The sequence below is a fragment of the Pan troglodytes genome, chromosome 1 (genome assembly GCF_028858775.2).
Source record: "Pan troglodytes isolate AG18354 chromosome 1, NHGRI_mPanTro3-v2.0_pri, whole genome shotgun sequence".
Classification (NCBI taxonomy): Eukaryota; Metazoa; Chordata; class Mammalia; order Primates; family Hominidae; genus Pan; species Pan troglodytes.
In genome coordinates, this window is record NC_072398.2 from 25,255,690 (window position 1) to 25,279,312 (window position 23,623).

At 43.0% G+C, this 23,623-nt stretch overlaps 2 pseudogenes; both read left to right on the forward strand.

The window, feature by feature from the left end:
• The first annotated feature begins 10,923 nt into the window (after positions 1-10,923).
• On the forward strand, positions 10,924-12,071 carry LOC100614593 (actin, cytoplasmic 1-like; annotated as a pseudogene).
• A 6,270-nt stretch (positions 12,072-18,341) lies between these two features.
• On the forward strand, positions 18,342-19,249 carry LOC742751 (prohibitin 1-like; annotated as a pseudogene).
• Positions 19,250-23,623: the final 4,374 nt, after the last annotated feature.

The following is a 23,623-nucleotide window of genomic DNA, read 5'->3' on the forward strand; positions in this document are numbered from 1 at the left end:
ATTTTGACTTAAGTCTCCCATTTCTCTGTGAGGTTTCACTTCACCTAAATAATAATATCTGATCCTCATAGCAATCCTGTGAATTAGGAAAAACAGGCGTTATTATCCCCACTTAAAGACAAAACTGAGGATTAGAAAGAGTCATGTAGGGTTTTGAGAAGGCATAGACCTGTGAGGGAATGACTTGAATTAAAAATTCTAGCCGGGCACTTTGGCTCATGCTTGTAATCCCAGCACTTTGGGAGGCTGAGGCAGGTGGATCACCTGAGGTCAGGGGTTTGAAACCAGCCTGGCCAACATGATGAAACCCCATCTCTACTAAAAATACAAAAATTAGCTGGGTGTGGTGGTGCGTGCCTGTAATCCCAGCTACTTGGAAGGCTGAGGCACAAGAATCACTTGAACCTGGGAGGCAGAGGTTGTAGTAAGTTGAGATCACACCTCTGCACTCCAGCCTGGGCGACAGAGCGAGACTCCATCTCGTAAAGAAAAAAAACGATTCTTAGTCTGTGCTGCTATAACAAAATACCTGAGACTGAGACTGAGACTGAGTAGCTTATAAACAACAGAAATTTATTTCTCATAGTTCTAGAGGCTGGGAAGTCCAAGATGAAGACACTGGCAGATTCACTGTCTGGTGAGGACCCAGTCTCTCTGCTTCCAAGATGCCGTGTTGCTGCCGCATCCTCTGGAGAGGAGAAGCACTGTGTCCTCACATGGTAGAAAGCAGAAGGGCAAAAGGGGCAAAGGCTAGTTCCCACTATCCCTTACATGAGGTTGCTGATCCCATTCATGACTTAGTCACCTCTTAAAGGCCTCACTTCTTTTCTTTCTTTTTTTTTTTTTGAGATGGAGTTTTGCTCTTGTCGCTGAGGCTGGAGTGCAATGGCGCCATCTCGGCTCACTGCAACCTCCGCCTCCTGGGTTCAAGCCATTCTCCGGCTTCAGCCTCCTGTGTAGCTGGGATTACAGGCACCCACCTCATGCCCAGATAATTTTTGTATTTTTGTAGAGATGGAGTTTCACCATGTTGGCCAGACTGGTCTTGAACTCCTGACCTCAGGTGATCCGCTTGCCTCAGCCTCCCAAAGTGCTGGGATTACAGGTGTGAGCCACCACACCCAGCCAGGGCCTCACTTAATAATATCACATTGGCAATTAAGTTTCAACATATAAATTTTGGGGGAACATTCACACCATAGCAGACTGTTTGGGGTAAGACTGGACAGCTACTTTGCTTGGGGAATGAAGAATCTAAAGAATACCGTGGAGACCTGGGCTTCAGAGCCAAGGGAGACGAGGACTCTGGACAGAGAGATTCAGACTTTCCCAAAGACTTTGCTTTACTAATCAATACCAACAGCAAGTAGTCCTGAGTGGGGAGGGGTCTGACTCTAATACTGTGTAAAAATAGTTGCAGCTACCCCTTATGGAATGCTTACTATGGGCCAGGGTCTTGGCCAAATATTTTACATATACCATCTCCTTTAGTTCTCACAGTAAATGTTTTCCTCATTTTACAGATGAGGAAATAGAGGCTTCCAGAGATTAAATACATTGTCCAATACCACCTGGCTATTAAGTGGCAGAGGTGGCTTCCAGTAGGGTTCTGTTTGACACTGCACCCATAATTTTAGCCACTCTATTTCTTTTCAGGGACTGACATTCTTGAACACCAAGTGGGCTTTATTTCAGGGGCACAGCGAGGTGGACTTACATTGTCCCTAAAGGAGCTAATTTTCTCCTGCTTGTGTCTAAGAAACATTTGTTAACAGAGACTCAGTAGGTCTTTGATCGCTCTCTCTCTTTTTTTTTTTTTTTTTTTTTTTTTTGAGACAGGGTCTTTCTCTGTCACCCAGGCTGGAGTGCAGTGGAATGATTATAGCTTACTGCAGCCTTGAACTCCTGGACTTGAGCGATCCTCTTGACTCAGCCTCTTAAGCAGCCGAGACAATAGGCATGCACCACCATGCCTGGCTAAGTTTTAAAATTTTTTTGTAGAGATGGAGTCTTGCTATATCGCCTGGGCTGGTCTTGAACTCCTGGCCTCAAGCGATACTCCTGCCTTGGCCCCCCAAAGTATTGGGATTATAGGCATGAACCACCATGCCCTCTTGATGGACCAATCTGTTGTTGTCCTAAAGGTCTTGCTGCCCAAGAACTAACATACTTGGTAGAGGTTTTATTCTAGTCTGTTGAAAAATCCTTTTGTTTATTGCCCTGTACTTTCTTTGTTTTTGGAAACTTATTCTTAAGCTTAAATTAAAAAAAAATGATTTAGGCTGCTGGATTATCTGAAAGGGACCACTTACCTTACCATTGTCCACCAAGATCTGCAAAAACCGCTCACCATTTTTAGGTTCAATCAGTTTTGGGTTCATAGGCTTTACTTACCCCTTGATTTAATGTGCAGCTTCAGCACATCTTTAATTCTATAGTCAACATTGTCTTATCTAAACCTACATGTATACTCACCGGAAATGACTGTACCAATTTGTAGCTATGAGGCCTCAGTTCATCTCAATCTTGCCTTCCGGGAGTAGCCAGCCTATTATCCAGTTCAACGAGTTCTGTCAGTTAACCTGAAGCCCAAGAAGATACTATGTATGGTTCCATGTATGTCCTTGCTAGGATGTTTAGACCTGTGTCATGCATTTGCGCCCTACCTCAAAATCACAAGGGCTGTGATTTATAGCCCTTTTTATGGTTACCGAGAACTTTTGGTAGCCTTGAATTTGGGGAAGAAATCGGATAGTTAGTAAACACCTACGCATTTGTGTTCATATAAAGAAGCAGATAAGCTGACCAAAAGAAACCTCTCCCAGTCCTCATGGAATTCTAAGAGATGATTAAATCCTTCTTGAGAATTTTTAATGCATACCCTATCCCACTTCAATTTTTGCAGCCTTGAGCATACTAACAAAAGTGACACGCTTCAGCCTCTGCCGGGGAACTCACAAGCTGTAGCTGCTGCTCTTACTGCTGCTGCTGCTGCTGCTCAGAGTTCCTGCAAGGTTTCATTCAGCTTTAGGAGGCACTGCAACTTATGGTTAGGAGCCAAAGCTGTAACTTCTAATTCTGGTCAAGATGCAATAACTGGCACTGGACTAGGCTTCCTGCCATAAACAAACATAAAACTAGATGAAACATATGAGGCAACTGTTTTCAGGCATGAAACAAGACAGTCCAGGATTGTGATCCTTGAGGAAAAGAAAATGCCTGGGGTAAGCCCCATTTGCCCTGGCTCTCTATCTGGGAGCAATTGCTAGACTATGACATCACTAGGTAGAGAAAAAAAGAGCATGAGGGGACTCCTCTGACCTGAGGAGGCAGAGATTAGAGATTAGGGCTGCTGATAAGGTTTAAACCTGTGGGACAGGGCACTGAAGAGGAGAGAACGCTTTGTAGGGGAAAGGTGGCATGGATATCGTGAGACATATAAATCAGTGGGACTGGGTGGAGAGCCAAGGAACAAACCTGCATATATATAGTTGATTGGTTTTTGACAAAAGGGCCAAGATGATTAAACAGGGAAAGGATCGCCTATGCCACAAATTGTCCTGAGAAAACTGATATCCACATAGAAAAAAAAAAAAGAACTTTGGCTCTTACTTCACAACATTGTATTAGTCTGTTCTCACACTGCTAATAAAGACGTACCCAAGACTGGGTAATTTACAAAGGAAAGAAGTTTAATTAACTCACAGTTCCACATGACTGGGGAGGCCTCACAATCATGGCTGAAGGCGAATGAGGAGCAAAGTCATGGCGACAGGCACGAGAGCATGTGCAGGGGAATTGCCCTTTATAAAACCATCAGATCTTGTGAGACATATTCACTATTATGAGAACAGCATTGGAAAAACCTGCCCCATGATTCAGTTATCTCCACCTGGTCCCTTCCATGACACATGGGGATTACGGGAACTATAATTCAAGATGAGATTTGGGTGGGGACACAGTCAACCATACCAGACATACACAAAATAATTAAAAATGGATCATGGACCTAAAATTGTAATATAAAAGTGCTAGAAGCAAACATGGGAGAAAATGAAAACTTGGGATAAGCAAGATTTCTTAGGATGCAAAAAGCACAACACATAAAAGAAAAAAATGATAAATTTAACTTCATCAAAATTAGAATGTTTCCTCTTTGAATGACACTCTTAAGAAAATGAAGGGGAGGGGCCAAGAAGGCCAAACAAACAGAAACAACTCCGGTCTGCAGCTCCCAGTGAGACCAATGCAGAAGGGGGTGATTTCTGCATTTCCAACTGAGGTACCCAGTTCATCTCACTGGGACTGGTTAGGCAGTGGGTGCAACCCATGGAGAGCGAGCAGAAGCAGAAGCAGGCATTGCTTTACCCAGGAAGTGCAAGAAGCCAGGGGACCTCCCTCCCGCAGCCAAGGGAAGCCATGAGGGACTGTGCTACCCGCCCGGGTACTACACTTTTCTCATGGATTTTGCAATCAGCAGATCAGGAGATTTCCTGGTGAGCCTACACCACCAGGGCCCTGAGTTTCAAGCACAAAACTAAGTGGCTGTTTGGGCAGACACCCAGCTAGCTGCAGGAGTTTTTTCATACCCTAGTGGCACCTGGAACCCCAGCGAGACAGAACTGTTCATTCCCTTGGAAAGCGAGCTGAAGCCAGGGAGCCAAGTGGTTTCACTCAGCAGGTCCCACTCCCACAGAGCCCCGCAAGCTAAGAACCACTGGCTTGAAATTCTTGCTGCCAGCACAGCAGTCTGGTGGATCTAGGACGATTGAGCTTGGGGGGAGGAGGGGCATCTGCCATTACTGAGGCTTTCGTAGGCGGTTCTCCCCTGACAGTGCTAAGGAGACTGAGAGGTATGGACTGGGCAGAATTCACCACAGTGTGGCAAAGCGGCTGTGGCCAGAGTGCTTATCTAGATTTCTCCTCACTGGGCAGGGCATCTCTGAAGGAAATGCAGCAGCCCTAGTCAGGGGCTTACAGATAAAATGCTCATCTCCCTGGGACAGAGCACCTGGGGGGAGGGGCTGCTGTGGGCATAGCTTCAGCAGACTTAATCTTTCCTGCCTGCTGGCTCTGAAGACAGCAGCTGATCCTGACAAGGGGGATTGTCCCAGCATAGCACACCAGCTCTGCTAAGGGACAGACTGATTACTCAAGTGGGCCCCTGACCCCAATGCTGACTAGAGAGTTAAAGATGTGCTGAAGCTACACATTAAACCTCCCAACAGGGGTCAACAGACGCCTCATACAGGAGAGCTCTGGCTGGCATCAGGCCGGTGCCCCTCTGGGACAAAGCTTCCAGAGGAAGGAGCAGGCAGCAATCTTTGCTGTTCTGCAGCCTTCACTGGTGATATCCAGGCAAACAGGGCCTGGAGTGGACCTCCAGCAAACTGCAGCAGACCTGCAGAAGCGAGGCCTGACTATTAGAAGAAAAGCTAACACACAGAAAGCAACAACAACATCAACAAAAAGGACCCCCACCCAAAAACCCCATCCGAAGGTCATCAGCCTCAAAGATCGAAGGTAGGTAAATCCATGAAGATGAGGAAAAATCAGCGCAAAAATGCTGAAAATTCCAAAAACCAGAATGCCTCTCCAGCAAGGACACAAAACTGGATGGAGAATAAGATTGACAAACTGACAGAGGCAGGCTTCAGAAGGTGGGTGATAACAAACTCCTCTGAGCTAAAGGAGCATGTTCTAACCCAATGCAAGGAAGCTAAGAACCTTAATAAAAGGTTACAGGAACTGCTAACTAGAATAACCAGTTTAGACAGGAACATAAATGACCTGATGGAGCCGAAAAAAAAGAAAAACACAGCACAATAACTTCAGGAAGCATACAGAAGTATCAATAGCTGAATCAATCAAGCGGAAGAAAGGACATCAGAGATTGAAGATCACCATGCTGAAAAAAAGTGTGAAGACAAGATTAGAGAAAAAAGAATGAAAAGGAATGAACAAAGCCTTCAAGAAATATGGTACTATGTGAAAAGACCAAACCTATGATTGATTGGTGTACCTGAAAGTGACAGGGAGAATGGAATCAATTGTGATATTATCCAGGAGAACTTCCCCAACCTAGTGAGATGTGCCAACATTCAAATTCAGGAAATACAGAGAACACCACTAAAGATACTCCTCGAGAAGATCAACCCCAAGGCACATAATCATCAGATTCTCCAAGGTTGAAATGAAGGAAAAAGTGTTAAGGGCAGCCAGAGAGAAAGGTCAGGTCACCTACAAAGGGAAGCCCATCAGACTAACAGCGAATCTCTCTGCAGAAACCCTACAAGCCAGAAGAGAGTAGGGGCCAAAATTCAACATTCTTAAAGAAAAGAATTTTTCAACCCAGAATTTCATATCCAGCCAAACTAAGCTTCAAAAGCAAAGGAGAAATAAAACCCTTTCCAGACAAGCAAATGCTGAGGGATTTTGTCACCACCAGGCCTGCCTTACAAGAGGTCCTGAAGGAAGCACTAAATATGGAAAGGAAAAACTGGTAACAGCCACTGCAAAAACACACCGAAATACAAGATTATTGACACTATGAAGGAACTGCATCTACTAATGTGCAAAATAATCAGCTAGCATCATGATGACAGCATCAAATTCACACATAAAAATATTGACCTTAAATGTAAATGGGCTAAATGCCCCAATTAAAAGACACAGACTGGCAAATTGGATAAAAAGTCAAGACCCACCAGTGTGCTATATTCAAGAGACCCATCTTATGTTCAAAGACACACATAGGCTCAAAAAAAAGGGATGAAGGAATATTTACCAAGCAAATGGAAAGCAAAAAAAAGCATTTTTTTTTTTTGCTTGCAAGTAGGTTGCAATCCTAGTCTCTAATAAAACAGACTTTAAACCAACAAAGATCAAAAAAGACAAAGAAGGGCATCACATAATGGTAAAGGAATCAATGCAACAAGAAGAGCTAACCATCCTAAATATATATGCATCCAATACAGGAGCACCCAGATTTGTAAAACAAGTTCTTAGAGACCTACAAAGAGACTTAGGCTCCCACACAATAATAGTGGGGGATTTTAACACCTCGCTGTCAATATTAGACAGATCAATGAGACAGAAAATTACAAGGATATTCAGGACTTGAACTCAGCTGTGGACCTAATAGATGTCTACAGAACTCTCCACCCCAAATCAACAGAATAAACATTCTTCTCAGTGCCACATGGCACTTATTCTTAAACTGGCCACATACTTGGAAGTAAAAGACTCCTCAGCAAATGCAAAAGAATGGAAATCATAGCAGTCTGTCAGACCATAGTGCAATCAAATTCGAATTTAGGATTAAGAAACTCACTCAAAACCTCACAACTACATGGAAATTGAACAACCTGCTCCTGAATGGCTTCTGGGTAAATAACGAAATGAAGGAAGAAATAAAGAAGTTCTTTGAGACCAATGAGAACAAAGAGACAATGTACCAGAATCTCTGGGACACAGCTAAAGCAGAGTTTAGAGGGAAATTTACAGCACTAAATGCCCACATTGGGAAGCTGGAAAGATCTGAAATTGACACCCTAACATCACAATTAAAAGAACTAGAGAAGTGGCCAGGCGCGGTGGCTCACACCTGTAATCCCAGCACTTTGGGAGGCTGAGGCGGGTGGATCACGAGGTCAGGAGTTCAAGGCCAGCCTGGCCAACATGGTGAAATCCTGTCTCTACTAAAAATACGAAAATTAGTTGGGCGTGATGGCGGGTGACTGCAGTCCCAGCTATTTGGGAGGCTGAGGTAGGAGAATAGCTTGAACCTGGGAGGCGGAGGCTGCAGTGAGCCGAGATCCCACCATTGCACTCCAGCCTGGGACAGAGTGATACTTTGTCTAAAAAAAAAAAAAAAAAGAACTAGAGAAGCAAGAGCAAACAAATTCAAAAGCTAGCAGGAGACAAGAAATAACTAAGATCAGAGCAGAACTGAAGGAGATAGAGACATGAAAAACCCTTCAAAAAATCAATGAATCCAGGAGCGGGTTTTTTGAAAAAATTAACAAAATAGACCGCTAGCTACACTAATAAAGAAGAAAAGAGAGAAGAATCAAATAGACACAATAAAAAATGATAAAGGGCATATCACCACTGATCCCACAGAAATACAAACCACCGTCAGAGAATACTATAAACACCTCTATGCAAATAAACTAGAAAATCTAGAAGAAATAGATAAATTGCTGAACACATACACCCTCCCAAGACTAAACCAGGAAGAAGTTGAATCCCTGAATAGACCAATAACAAGTTTTGAAGTTGAGAAAGAAATTAATAGCCTACCAACCAAAAGAAGCCCAGGACCAGAAGGATTCATAGCCGAATTCTACCAGAGGTACAAAGAGGAGCTGGTACCATTCCTTCTGAAACTATTCCAAACAATAGAAAAAGAAAGACTCCTCCCTAATTCACTTTATGAGGCCAGCATCATCCTGATACCAAAACCTGGCATAGACACACCAAAAAAACTTCACAAAATTTCAGGCCAATATCCCTGATGAACATCAATGCAAAAATCCTCAATAAAATACTGGCAAACCAAATCCAGCAGCACATCCAAAGCTTATCCACCATGATCAAGTCAGCTTCATCCCTGGGATGCAAGGCTGGTTCAACATATGCAAATCAATGAACGTAATCCATCACTTAAACAGAACCAATGACAAAAACCACATGATTATCTCAATAGATGCAGAAAAGGCCTTCAATAAAATTCAACATGCCTTCATGCAAAAAACTCTCAATAAACTAGGTATTGATGGAACATATCTCAAAATAATAAGAGCTATTTATAACAAACCCATAGCCAATATCATACTGAGTGGGCAAAAGCTGGAAGCTTTCCCTTTGAAAACCGGCACAAGACAAGGATGCCCTCTCTCACCACACCTATTCAGCATAGTATTAGAAGTTCTGGCCAGGGCCATCAGGCAAGATAAATAAGGGGTATTCAAATAGGAAGAAAGGAAGTCAAATAGTCTCTGTTTGCAGATGGCATAATTGTGTATTTAGAAACCCCATTGTCTCAGCCCAAAAACTCCTTAAGCTGATAAGCAACTTCCGCAAAGTCTTAGGATACAAAATCAATGTGCAAAAATCACAAGCATTCCTATACACTAATAATAGACAAGCAGAGAGCCAAATCACGAGTGAATTCCCATTCACAATTGCTACAAAGGAATAAAATACCTAGGAATACAACTTACAAGGGATGTGAAGGACCTCTTCAAGGAGAACTACAAACCACTGCTCAAGGAAATAAGAGATGACAAAAACAAATGGAAAAAAAATTCCATGCTCATGGATAGGAAGAATCAATATTGTGAAAATGGCCATACTACCCAAAGTAATTTATAGATTCAATGCTATTCCCATCAAGCCACCATTGACTTTCTTCACAGAATTAGAAAAGAAACTACTTTAAATTTCATATGGAACAAAAAAAGAGCCCATATAGCCAAGACAATCCTAAGCAAAAAGAACAAAGCTGGAGGCATCATGCTACCTGACTTCAAACTATACTACAAGGCTACAGTAACCAAAACAGCATGGTACTAGTACCAAAACAGATATATGGACTAACGGAACAGAACCAAGACCCCAGAAATAACACCACACATCTATAACCATCTGCTCTCTGATAAACCTGACAAAAACAAGCAATGGGGAAAAGATTCACTATTTCATAAATGGTGCTGGGAAAACTGGCTAGCCATATGCAGAAAACAGAAACTGGACCCCTTCCTTACACCTTATACAAAAATTAACTCAAGATGGATTAAAGACTTAAATGAAAAACCTGAAACCATAAAAAACTCTAGAAGAAAACCTAGGCAATACCATTCAGGACATAGGCACAGGCAAAGACTTCATGACTGAAACACCAAAAGCAATCGCAACAAAAGCCAAAATTGACAAATGGGATCTAATTGAACTAAAGAGCCTCTGGACAGCAAAAGAAACTATCATCAGAGTGAACAGGCAACCTACAGAATGGGAGAAAATTTTTGCAATCTACCCATCTGACAAAGGTCTAATATCCAGAATCTACAAGGAACTTAAACAAATTTACAAGAAAAAAACAAACAACTGCATTGAAAAGTGGGTGAAGAATATGAACAGACACTTCTCAATAGAAGACATTTATGCAGCCAACAAACATATGAAAAAAAGCTCATCATCACTGATCATTAGAGAAATGCCAGTCAAAACCACAATGAGATACCATCTCATGCCAGTTAGAATGGCGATTCTACGTCAGGAAACAACAGATGTTGGCAAGGCTGTGGAGAAATAGGAATGCTTTTACACCGTTGGTGGGAGTGTAAATTAGTTCAACCATTGTGGAAGACAGTGTGGCAATTCCTCAAGGATCTAGAACCAGAAATACCATTTGACCCAGCAATCCCATTACTGGGTATGTACCCAAAGCGTTATAACATTCTACTGTAAAGTCACATGCACACGTATGTTTATTGCAGCACTATTTACTAAAGCAAAGACTTGGAACCAACCCAAATGCCCAGCAATGACAGACTGGAGAAAGAAAATGTGGCACATATACACCATGGAATACTATGCAGCCTTAAAAGAGAATGAGTTCATGTCCTTTGCAGGGACATGGATGAAGCTGGAAACCATCATTCTCAGCAAACTAACACAGGAACAGAAAACTAAACACTGTATGTTCTCACTCATAAGTGGGAGTTGAATAATGAGAACACACGGACACAGAGAGGGGAACATCACACACTGAGGCCTTTCCAGGGTGGGGGTGAAGGGGAGGGAGAGCATTAGGACAAATACCTAATGCATGCGGGGCTTAAAACCTAGATGATGGACTGCCAAGACCATGTCTGCCTGGTGAGCACAGAGCCTTGCCCTGGCTGCTCTGCGGCCTGTCCACACCCGCCGCCAGCTCACCATGGATGATGATATCGCGGCGCTCGTCATTGACAACAGCTCCGGTATGTGCAAGGCTGGCTTCACGGGCGATGATGACCCCTGGGCCATCTTCCCTTCCATGGTGGGGCGCCCCAGGCACCGGGGCGTGATGGTGAGCATGGGTCAGAAGGATTCCTATGTGGGTGACGAGGCCCAGAGCAAGAGAGGCATCCTGACCCTGAAGTACCCCATCGAGCACGGCATCGTCACCAACTGGGACGACATGGAGAAGATCTGGCACCATATCTTCCACAATGAGCTGCGTGTGGCTCCCGAGCAGCACCCCGTGCTGCTGACCAAGGCCCCCTGAACCCCAAGGCCAACCGTGAGAAGATGACCCAGATCATGTTTGAGACCTTTAACACGGCAGCCATGTACGTGGCCATCCAGGCTCTGCTGTCCCTGTATGCCTCTGGCCGTACCACTGGCATCATGATGGACTCTGGTGACGAGGTCACCCACACTGTGCCCTTCTACGGGGGGTATGCCCTCCCCCACGCCATCATGTGTCTGGACCTGGCTGGCCGGGACCTAACTGACTACCTCATGAAGATCCTCACGGAGCGCGGCTACAGCTTCACCACTACGGCTGAGCAGGAAATCGTGCATGACATCAAGGAGAAGCCGTGTTACATCGCCCTGGACTTCGAGCAGGAGATGGCCACAGGGGCCTCCAGCTCCTTCCTGGAGAAGAGCTATAAGCTGCATGATAGCCAGGTCATCATCAAAGCGGTTCTGCTGCTCTGAGGCACTCTTCCAGCCTTCCTTCCTGTGCATGTAATCATGTGGCATCCATGAAACTACCTTCAACTCCATCATGAAGTGTGACGTGGACATCTGCAAAGACCTGTACTCCAACACAGTGCTGTCTGGCAGCACCACCGTGTACTCTGGCCTGCATCGCGGACAGGATGCAGAAGGAGATCACCGCCCTGGCCCCCAGCACGATGAAGATCAAGATCATTGCTCCTCCCGAGCGCAAGTACTCCGTGTGGATCGGCACCTCTATCCTGGCCTCTCTGTCCACCTTCCAGCAGATATGGATCAGCAAGCAGGAGGAGTATGACGAATCCGGCCCCTCCACTGTCCACTGCAAATGCTTCTAGGCGGACTGTGACTTAGTTACATTACACCCTTTCTTGTCAAAACCTAACTTGAGCAGAAAACAATATGAGATTCGCATGGCTTTGTTTTTTTTTTGTTTTGGTTTTTTTTTTTTTTTTTTTGGCTTGACTCAGGATTTAAAAACTGGAATGGTGAAGGTGACAGCAGTCTGTTGGAGCGAGCATCCCCCAGAGTTCTACAATGTGGCCGAGGACATTGATTGTACGTTGTTCTTTTTTTAAAAAATAGTCATTCCAAATATCATGAGATGCATTGTTACAGGAAGTTCCTTGCCCTCCTAAAAGCCGCCCCACTTCTCTCTAAGGAGAATGGCCCAGTCCTCTCCCACATCCACACAGGGGAGGTGATAGCATTGCTCTCATGTAAATTATGTAATGCCAATTTTTAAAAATCTTCACCTTAACACTTTTTTATTTTGTTTTATTTTGAATGATCAGCCTTTGTGGCCCCCTTTTTTGTCCCTCAACTTGAGATGTATGAAGGCTTTCGGTCTCCCTGGGAGTGGGTGGAGGCAGCCAGGGCTTACCTGTACACTGACTTGAGACCAGCTGAATAAAAGTGCACACCTTAAAAAAAAAAAAACCTAGATGACGGGTTGATTGGTGCAGGAAACCACCATGGCAAATGTATACCTATGTAACAAACCTGCATGTTCTGCACATGTATCCAAAAACTTAGAGTAAAATTTAAAAAATTGAAAAATAAATAATTTAAAAAAAGAAAATGAAAGCAATGCACCTTTGGGAGAAAATGTTCTCAATACACATGTCTGTTAAAGGACATTTTCCCAGAATCTATAAAAAAATTCTTACAACTCAATAATAAATAATTCAATTAAAGATGGGCTTACACTTGAACAGATACTTCACAAAAAAATACAGATGGCCAATAAGCATATGAAAAGATGCTTATCACAAGTTATCAGACAATATCAAGTATTCTCAAATATGTGGAGCACCAGAACTCTTTTGTACATTGCTGGTGGGAATGTGAAACCGTACAACCGTCTTGGAAAAGTCTGCCAATTTTTAAAATAAAGGTAGACATACACCCACCAATTCTGTTACTAGATATGTATCAAAGAAAAGTGAAAACAGGTTGGGTGCGGTGGCTCCCAGCACTTTGGGAGGCCAAGGTGGGTGGATCAAACACCTGAGGTCAGGAGTTTGAAACCAGCCTGGCCAACATGGTGAAACCCCTGACTCTACCAAAAAATACAAAATTAGCTGGGCCCACACTGGTGGGTGCCTGTAGTCCCAGCTACTGGGGAGGCTGAGGTGGGAGAATAGCTTGAACCCGGGAGGCGGAGGTTGCAGTGAGCTAAGATCATGCCACTGCACTCTAGCCTGGGCAACAGAGTGAGACCCTGTCTCAAAAAAAAAAAAAAAAGTGAAAATGTGTTCACAGAAAGGCTTGTACATAAGTGTTCATAGCAGGTTTATTTATTCACAATAGCCAGAGAAATAGGAAATAACCCAAATATCTCTCTGTAGGTGAATGGGTACAAAAATCATGGTACATATAAATAGTGGAAAGTTATTTAGCAATAATAGAAATGAATTACTGATATATGCAATAACATGAATGAATCTCAAAAGGTTATGCTGACTAGTGAAATTTGCTAAGAGAGTAAGTCTTAAATGTTCTCACCACACATACACAAATGGTAATTATGTGAGGTAATGGGTGTGTTAACTAACTTGATCATGGTAATCAGTTCACCATTTATATGTATATCAAAGCATCATGTTGTATACCTAAAATATATATAATTGTATTTGTCAGCTATTCCTCAATAAAGCTTCGGAAAACCCTTACACACTTAAAAAATATAACACCGTAAGAGGTAAACAGATGGTAATTCTGCTTTGTACAATACAAGCAAGGTTTGATCTTATTCATATGACTTTTAAAATGTATATAAAAATGAGACTGAGGTCAGGTGTGGTGGCTCATGCCTGTAATCCCAGCACTTTGGGAGGCTGAGGTGGGTGGATCACCTGAGGTCAGGAGTTCGAGACCAGCCTGGCCAACATGCAAAAACCCCATCTCTACTGAAAATACAAAATTAGCTGGGCGTTGTGGTGCATGCCTGTAATTCCAGCTACTTGGGAGGCTGAGGCAGGAGAATGGCTTGAACCCAGGAGGCGGAGGTTGTGGTGAGCTGAGATTGTGCCATTGCACTCCAGCATGGGCAACAAGAGCGAAACTGCATCTCAAAAAAAAAAAAAAAAGAAAAGAAAAAAAATGGGGAGACAGACTGAAAATTGAAATCTCTCTTTGAGAAACAGATACTTATCTGTGTAGGGTACAGGAATTTCAAATTATAATTCCCCCCAAAATACAACAACAACAACAAAAACATTATGGTGAACAAAAGAAGAGCAACACGAAAGAGTACATACTATTTTATTTTATTCATATGACATTCTGGAACATGGAAAACTACTCTCTGGCATCAGAAAGCAGATCTGTGGTTGCCAGTGTAGAGAAGATTAATACAAAGGGGTATGAGGATGAAGGAAATGTTATATAGCTTGATCTGTTTGTATTTGCAAGGGTGTATACATTGGCAAAACTCAAATAACTATACATTTAAGATACGTGCATTACTTTGTATGTAAATTATATGTCAATAAAGTTGATTTAAAAAATGAAGAACACAGGCTTTTGCATTACAGTGACCTGTTACTATTTCTCACTTGTACCCCTTGTATAAGTTACTTATCTAAGTTCGAATTTCTTTATCTGTAAACTGGGAATATTAATAGTATCAATTTCATAGGGTTGTTTTGAGATTTAATAAGACATTATATGTTGTATACTTCCAAGATCTGTCATGGAACTTAAAAATCAAAGGTAGTTCCTATTACTACTACACATGGTTTTTTTCTAATCACATCATGAAAGAATGCAGTTGACAGTTCAGCCCATTTTTCAGAAGAGCTGCCTTTATAGATCTCAGAGTAGATGTGCACCTTTGCCTACCACCCACAGATCAGGCAGGCAGAAAATACAGACCGTACCCTGGAAAAGCACCTTCTTTAATGCCAACTATCAGCAGGGAAATTGGGCTAAACTTCCTCTCCCAGCTGAGCTAGAGTATGACAATCTGTGTGCCTGGATACAGGGAGGGGCCCAATCTTTTATTACGAATTGAGATTTCTTTGGAGCAGAGCTACCCAGTTAGCCTGGAGCTACTCCAGGCTGACTCGAGTAAAAATGGGCTCATCTGACCCAGCTAGGTGTCAGAACAACAGGTCTGTCTTAGATTCATCTGTGGTGTTATGTTTCGCTAAGGTTTTCTGCCCTCCTTGTCTATGACAGCTTGCTTAGCAACTTGAACCTGCTCTGCCCACAGTTTGGTTCTCTGCCACTTACCTTATGATTAGTATCTCAGTAACAGCTCCTGTCTGAACTTACCACTCACACACCAGTTTAATCACAGCCTGACTAGCCAGCTCTGCACCACCTCCTGCAGAACTTCTTGTCCAGATGGCTGCTGCCTTCTTGCCCAGATGGCTCTTCTCTTGGAGCCACCAGAAGAGTGAACCCTTCAGACTGAATAGCTCTCTGCTGGCACCTGGGAGAAGCAGGAAGAAATTTTTAGATTACACTTATCTGAATTTCTAATCTGAAGTATCAAAGCTGCATTCCATCACCCCTGCAAGGGATTTCAGTCTAAGATAAGAATTGAGGATGCATAATGGGTGGAGATTAAGACCAGAGTTTAATGAAGCGGGGTTTGATACAGCTCGTGCATACAATGCCTTATTTGTCTTTGTATCTCCTGTTCTAGAGGAAGCCTTTCTGTTTGCAAGAGTTTCCTCTCTTTCGACTTTTCGTTCCATATGTTCCCTTGCCTTTGGATATTGCTCAGGTTAACCTAAAAACACACCCAGTGATGACAATGTGTAGAACATTCTATTTGTTTTTTTAGGCAATATTACATAGTGGTTTTCACCTTAGGCAGGCATAGATTTGAATCATCTCTGCTATTTATGAGTTGTGTGATTTGGGGTGAGGCCCTCTGCTCTAGCCATTCTGGCCTTTCTTCTGCCTCTCCAGCATGCCAACCTCACTCTTCCAAGGTTTTTGCATTTGCTCGTCTCTCTGCCTGAGACCCTTTTCATCCAGGACTTCTGAGGATAGTTTCTTCTTGTCTCTCGGATCTCTGTTCAAATGTCATCTCTTTGGATAGAACTTTCCTCACCATTATTTCTAAAATGCCCCACCTCGGTCACTATTGCACCATCTTATTTTAGTGTCTTCATAGCATTTATCTTATTTACTTGTTTATCATCTCTCTTCCCCAATTAGAATAAAAACTTCTAAGCTGGGCACAGTGGCTCACGCTTGTAATCCTAGCACTTGGGGAGGCTGAGGTAGGCGGATAGCTTGAGCTCTGGAGTTTGAGACCCGCCTGGGCAACGTTGCCATATCTTATCTCTACAAAAAAATACCAAAATATTAGCTGGGCACGGTGCCATGCACTTGTAGTCCCAGCTACTCCGGAGGTTGAGGTGGGAGGACCACATAAACCAGGGGAGGTCGAGGCTGCAGTGAACTGTGATCATGCCACTGCACTCCAGCCTGGGTGATGGAGTGAGAGCCCATCTGCAAAAAACAAAACAAAACAAAAAGAATAAAAACATCTAGAGAGCAGGGCAGGGCAGGAGGAACTTATCTGTCTTTTTCACCACAGTATCCCTAAAGTTTAGAATTGTACCCAGCACATACATAGCAGGTTTTTAGAAAGTTATCTATTCAATCAGTCGGTAAGTTAACATCTCTAAGCTTTAGTTTATCTGTAAAATAGAGATAATAGTACTTTCCTATAGGGTTAATGAAGATAATATGAGGAAATGTTCGTAAAGGGCTGAGCATGATGCCTGACATACAGTAATTGTGCTATAAATGGTAGACATAGTTATTATTCTTTCTGCCTCCATTTCCCCTCTCCTGAGTATATAAGCTCCTCTAGAGCATAGACAATGCCTTATTTGTATATTTCATATTGCTATGGATATAGTAGACAATAAAACTTAGTTTCAATGAAATAAAAATTTTTCCTAGTAAATCAAGGCTTCGAATAAGTTAAATAGAAAATACACTAACTGAACCAACCAAAGATGGTGAGCTTATCTTTTGGACTCAGTTAATCAGCCCTCCTCCCAGTGAGGGCTTTCATGACTGTCTCATCCTGGGAGGGTCAGGGGATAAGGTGACTATCCCTTGTGTGGACTTCAGCCAGAGCACCAGTGCATTTGATTTCACTCATGTGCTCATAGGTACGTTTTCCTCTGCTAGATTGTGTGTGCTTTGAATTACTTACCTTTGTATCCCCACTGGCTGGCCCCTTGCCTTCTCTCGTACTCAGTATAGAAGTATTGAAGAATAGAACAGTGGTAAAGGGACAATAGTACAGGGATTAAGAATGTAGACTCTGGGCTCAAAGCATCTAGGTTCAAATCCTAGCTTCTAGCTTCTGCCACTTACCAACTGGGAGGCTTCAGACAAGTTACTTAACTTCTCTGTGTGCCTCAAGTTCCTCATTCATAAAATGAGGAGAACAAAAGTACCAATTTCATGAATATGGCAATGAAAATATTTCCTACCTATAGGGTTCTTAAAATAATGCTTTTTTTTTTTTCTTTTTTGAGACAGAGTCTTGCCCTGTCGCCCAGGCGATCTCGGCTCACTGCAACCTCCACCTCCCAGGTTCAAGCAATTCTCCTGCCTCAGCCTCCCAAGTAGCTGACACTACAGGTTTGCACCACCACACCTGGCTAATTTTTGTATTTTTAGTAAGTTGGGGTTTCACTATGTTGGCCAGGCTGGTCTTGAACTCCTGACCTCAGGTGATCCACCCACTGTGGCTTCACAAAGTACTGCGATTACAGGCATGAGCCACCACGCCTGGCCAAATGCCTTCGATTTTATGTGTATTTCATTTCACATAAATGTGCCCCAGACAGTGACTGGATCATAATAGACATTCAGTCGTGTTTATTGAATTAAATTGAAAACTTGAATGTAAATTGATATTCAGGGGTAAAGAAAAGCATGTTTATTTATTTATTTTTGTAGCTGGGACTATAGGCGCATGCTACCATGCTGGGCTAAATGTGTATTTAAATGGACAGGGAGAATTTGCCATAGTCGGTTCTTTTGTATAAGCATACTTTGATTACTTTTTTCAAGTTCATATTTATTCTATTAGATGTAGTAAATGTGATGTATGTTTGAAAATAGATTTCAGGGTATGTGTGGTTGGGGAATTCATGTGGAGGTCAGAGTAGAAGCAGATGTGAGAGGGTCAAGCAGAAGAAAACATGGCTGCCAAAGTGTTTGAGTCCATCGGCAAGTTTGGCCTGGCCTTAGCTGTTGCAGGAGGCGTGGTGAACTCTGCTTTATATAATGTGGATGCTGGGCACAGAGCTGTCATCTTTGACCGATTCCATGGAGTACAGGACATTGTGGTAGGGGAAGGGACTCACTGTCTCATCCCCTGGGTACAGAAACCAATTATCTTTGACTGCCGTTCTCGACCACGTAAAGTGCCAGTCATCACCGGTAGCAAAGACTTACAGAATGTCAACATCACACTGCGCATCCTCTTCTGGGCCATTGCTAGCCAGTTTCTCGCATCTTCACCAGCATCAGAGAGGACTATGATGAGCGTGTGCTGCTGTCCATCACGACCGGCATCCTCAAGTCAGCGATGACTCGCTTTGATGCTGGAGAGCTAATCACCCAGAGAGAGCTGGTCTCCAGGTAGGTAAGCAATGACCTTACGGAGCGAGCAGCCACCTTTGGGCTCATCCTGGACGACGTGTCCTTGACACATCTGACCTTCGGGAAGGAGTTCACAGAAGCGATGGAAGCCAAACAGGTGGCTCAGCAGGAAGTAGAGAGGGCGAGATTTGTGGTGGAAAAGGCTGAGCAGCAGAAAAAGGTGGCCATCATCTCTGCTGAGGGCGACTCCAAGGCAGCTGAGCTGATTGTCAACTCACTGGTCACCGCGGGGGACGGTCTGATCGAGCAGGAAGCTGTGGAAGACATCGCGTACCTGCTCTCACGCTCTTGGAACATCACCTATCTGCTGGCGGGGCAGTCCGTGCTCCTCCAGCTGCCCCAGTGAGGGCCCACACGGCCTCCACTACCGCGGGCTGACCGGGCCACAGCCCCGGTGATTCTTAACACCGCCTCCCTTCTGCTCCCACCCCAGAAATCACTGTGAAATTTCATGATTGACTTAAAGTGAAGGAAATAAAGGTAAAACCACTTCAGATCTCAAAAAATAAAAAAAGAAAGAAAATAGATTTCAGAAAACAATTACTTTAGGAAAAAAATCTTCAGTGGTTACAGTTTGAGGACTCATCAGTTCGAAGTGAAAATTCTCTCTAAGCAGATACTATTCTCTTTTTTCAGTTTTGTAGTCTCCTAAATTTACCTTCTCTGCTGACCTTTTAAAAGCTCCCTCTGGGCCTTAACTAGAGCAATAAAAATTGAGTTTGGCCAAGACTTTTACAAATTTTACTCTTGGGAGTCTCTCTGAACCTGTTCTGGGGTTCAGGGGCTGCCTAACAAAATACATAAAAAGTTACTCTTTCTCAATTAATGTACATTGGGCGACAATAAGAGGTGGGGTGAAATATTCTCAACTGTCAATAAGAAACTTAAATGTCATACATAACAGTTATTAGAAGTGAGTTATGAATTCCTCATAAGTGGGATTTAAATGATGATATAAAATCATCGAGTTAGTTTCTCCTTGTCTCTCCTTTTTTTTTTTTTTGAGTTGAGTCTCACTCTGTCGCCCAGGCTGGATACAGTGGTGTGATCTCGGCTCACTGCCACCTCCACCTCCCTGATTCAAGCAATTACCCTGCCTCAGCCTCCCGAATAGTTGGGATTACAGGCGCACACCACCATGCCCAGCTAATTTTTTTTTTTTTTTTTTTTTTAGTAGAGACGGGGTTTCACCATGTTGGCCAGACTGGTCTTGAACTCCTGACCTCAGGCAATCTGCCCACCTCAGCCTCCCAAAGTGCTTGGATTACAGGCGTGAGCCACCATGCCCGGCCTAGTTTTTCCTTTTCTAATTATTTATCTTTAGCTATTCAGAGAAAAACTTTTGTGGCAGCAACACAATTACATTCATTTAGTAATTGAGAGTCAAACATTGTGTGCTAGGCTAAAGGGAATGCCCAGAACTTTAAGAACTGGTCCTTTCCTCAAAGGAACTTAGGCCACGTAGCTGTAAAATCAGTGTGCTTTTCATAGGTATTCTTGAAAAATACTTGAATAAATCCCAAGTTTAAAAATGATTTAAAAATGGTTAGGATGCAGTTCATTCAGTTCATTCTCATCTAACACTGTGAGTTTAAGAGATGACCAAGAAGAAATACATGTACATTCCTTACAGTAGAATAAAGCCCCTTTGCAAGGGGGAGAATGGAAGCTGTGACATACTTCGTTGGTGGCCAACGGGCCTTTGTGAGTTCTTGGCACTTGGAAGCCTGTTTTCAGTATTTCAGGCTAAAATTCTCTTGCTTGTCAATAGAGAAGCCTTAATTTTTCTTTCTAAAGTCTCATCACATAGATTTTCTTTTTTTTTTTTCAAATGCTCATGGTAACACGGTAGTTATAAATATAGTTTTTTTGTTTTGTTTTGTTTTGTTTTTTTCTGAGACAGAGTCTCACTCTGTTGCCCAGGCTGGAGTATAGTGGCACCATCTCGGCTCACTGCAGTCTCCACCTTCTGGGTTTAAGCGATTTTCCTGTCTCAGCCACCCAAGTAGCTGAGTTAACAGGTGCTCACCACCATGCCCAGCTAATTTTTGTATTTGTATTTGTATTTTATTTATTTATTTTAAGACAGAGTCTCACTCTGTTGCCCAGACTGGAGTGCAATGGTGCGATCTCCACTCACTACAACCTCTGCCTCCCGGGTTCAAGCAATTCTCCTTCCTCAGCCTCCTGAGTAGCTAGGATTATAGGCGGCCACTACCAAGCCCGGCTAATTTTTGTATTTTTAGTAGAGACAAGGTTTTGCCACGTTGGCCACGCTTGTCTTGAACTCTTGATCTCAGGTGATCCACCCGCCTTGGTCTCCCAAAGTGCTGGGATTACAGGAGTGAGCCACTGCGCCCGGCCAGTGTATTTTAAGTAGATACGGGGTTTCACCATGTTGGCCAGGCTGGTCTCGAACTCCTAACCTCAAGTAATCCATCTGCCTCAGCCTCCCAAAGTACTGGTATTACAGGTGCGAGCCACCGCCCGGCCTCATAAATATAGTTGTTTATGAAAGACACCACCATTGGCCAATCATCAGAAGGGGAGCACTTTAGGTCTGTATTTCAGCAAGAGATTTACATTCCATAGATCCTTTCACTCTCATTCAATCAGAACTTTTTGTAGGCATTTATGAGATGGCTATTTGGGGTGACAGATATAATCTATGGCCATAGAACTGGGAAACACTGACTCGAATCATGTAAGCTACAGACAAATGAATAATTCATTGATTTAGTCACTCTTTAATTAATTAATTTATTTATTCATTCTACTATTATGGACTGAGCACTGTTTTAAGTACTGAAGAATCCATGCTAAACAAGGATGAGTAGAGTCCCTACCTGTGGGTTACAGTATTGTGGGAGAGACTGACATTAATTGAATAACACAAACCAGTGTAATGAATACAGTGAATACAGTGGTGACACATGGTGTGAAGGTGAGGTCCTTGGAGCTATGCTACAGCATGTGCTAGAGGAAGCATGAAGGGCAAAAGGGAAACTGAAAAAGGTGGTGTGGCTGAGTCTCACAGAAGGAGAGGACTGTGGTACCTAGTACCACTGAAGGATGGGCAGAGACAGGCATTCAAGGGCTTGGAGGCAGAGTTAAGGAAGGACATCAAGCAGTGCTATCTTGTGATCAGATTTATGAGAAATGATGGTAGCTTGAATAGCATGGCTGTAGTCAAGGAAGAAAGGGAGCTTGATGAGATATTTAGGAGACGGAATGAATAGAACTTGATGATTGAATAGATCTTAGAGATGAGGGAGAAATAAGGTCAAACATGATTCTCAGGTCTGTGGCTTGAGAAAATGGGAGAACACTTGTGGCATACACTGAGACAGGAAGTACTAGATGAGAACCAGAATTGGGAATAAAAACTATCCCTTGGTTTTAGACATGCTGAGTTGAGACATGTTGATATGGAAATCCAGCACTATTCAATAGAGCTTTCTGTGATGATGGAAGTGTTCTGTATCTACACTGCTGAGTATTTTAGCCATTACTCACATGTAGCTATTTACATTTAAGCTAAAATAAAAGATTTAGTTTCGCAGTTGCACTAGCCACATTTCAAGTGCCCAACAGCTATATGTGGCTAGTGATTTTTGCATTTGACAATGCAGTTCTAGAGCCTAGAGAAGCAGCCTAGGTTGAAAATATAAAAAATTAGCCAGGCATGGTGGTTTATGCCTATAATCTCAGCACTTTGAGAGGTCAATCCAGAAGAATTGCTTGAGGCCAGGAATTTGAGACCAGCTTAGACAACACAGTGAGATCCTGCAGCTATAAAAAAAATATGAAAATAGTCTGGGCACAGTGGCTCACGCCTGTAATCCCAGCACTTTGGGAGGCCGAGGAGGGCAGATCACCTGAGGTCGGGAGTTTGAGACCAGCCTGACCAGCATGGAGAAACCCCATCTCTACTAAAAATACAAAATTAGCCTGGCATAGTGGTGCATGCCTGTAATCCCAGTTACTTGGGAGGCTGAGGCAGGAGAATTGCTTGAACCGGGGAGGCGGAGGTTGCAGTGAGCCGAGATCTTGCCATTGTACTCCAGCCTGGGCAACAAGAGCAAAATTCCACCTAAAAAAAAATAAATAAATACATAACAATTAAAAAATTAAAAAAAATTAAATTTAGTCATACATGATGGTGTGCACCTGTAGTTCCAGCTACTCAGTAGGCTGAGGTAGAAGTCTTGCTTGATTCCAGGAGTTTGGGGCTGCAGTGAACTATGATAGCACCATTGCACTCCAGCCCGGGAACAAAGCAAGACTCCATCTCTTAAAAAAAAAAAAAAAAGAGAGAGATGTGTGTTGATGAGGTTTAAGACTGTGAAGACAACTTTCTAAGGAAGAAGTGAAGGTAGTCAGTGAAAAGAGGAAATGGCTAGGACTGAGACTAAAGGGCCTTCAACTTGTAAAGGCTGGTGAACAAAAATGAGCCTTCAAAGGATACCAAGAAGTAATCAGGGAGGTAGGAGAAAAACTGTAAGAGCTTTGTCATATAAGTCAAGAGAAAAGGGTGTTTTGAAAGGAATGAGCAACAGCTAAGTTGTTCTAGAAGGTTGAGGAAGATGAGACTGAAGATGTTTATTGGATCAGTGAAACAGAGGCCATTGGTGACTTTGGCAAGAGCTGTTTCAGAGGAGGGATGAGGCTGAAAGGCAGACTAAATGAGTGAGGAGAGGGTGAGGTAATGGAGAGAGAACTGACAATAGAAGAA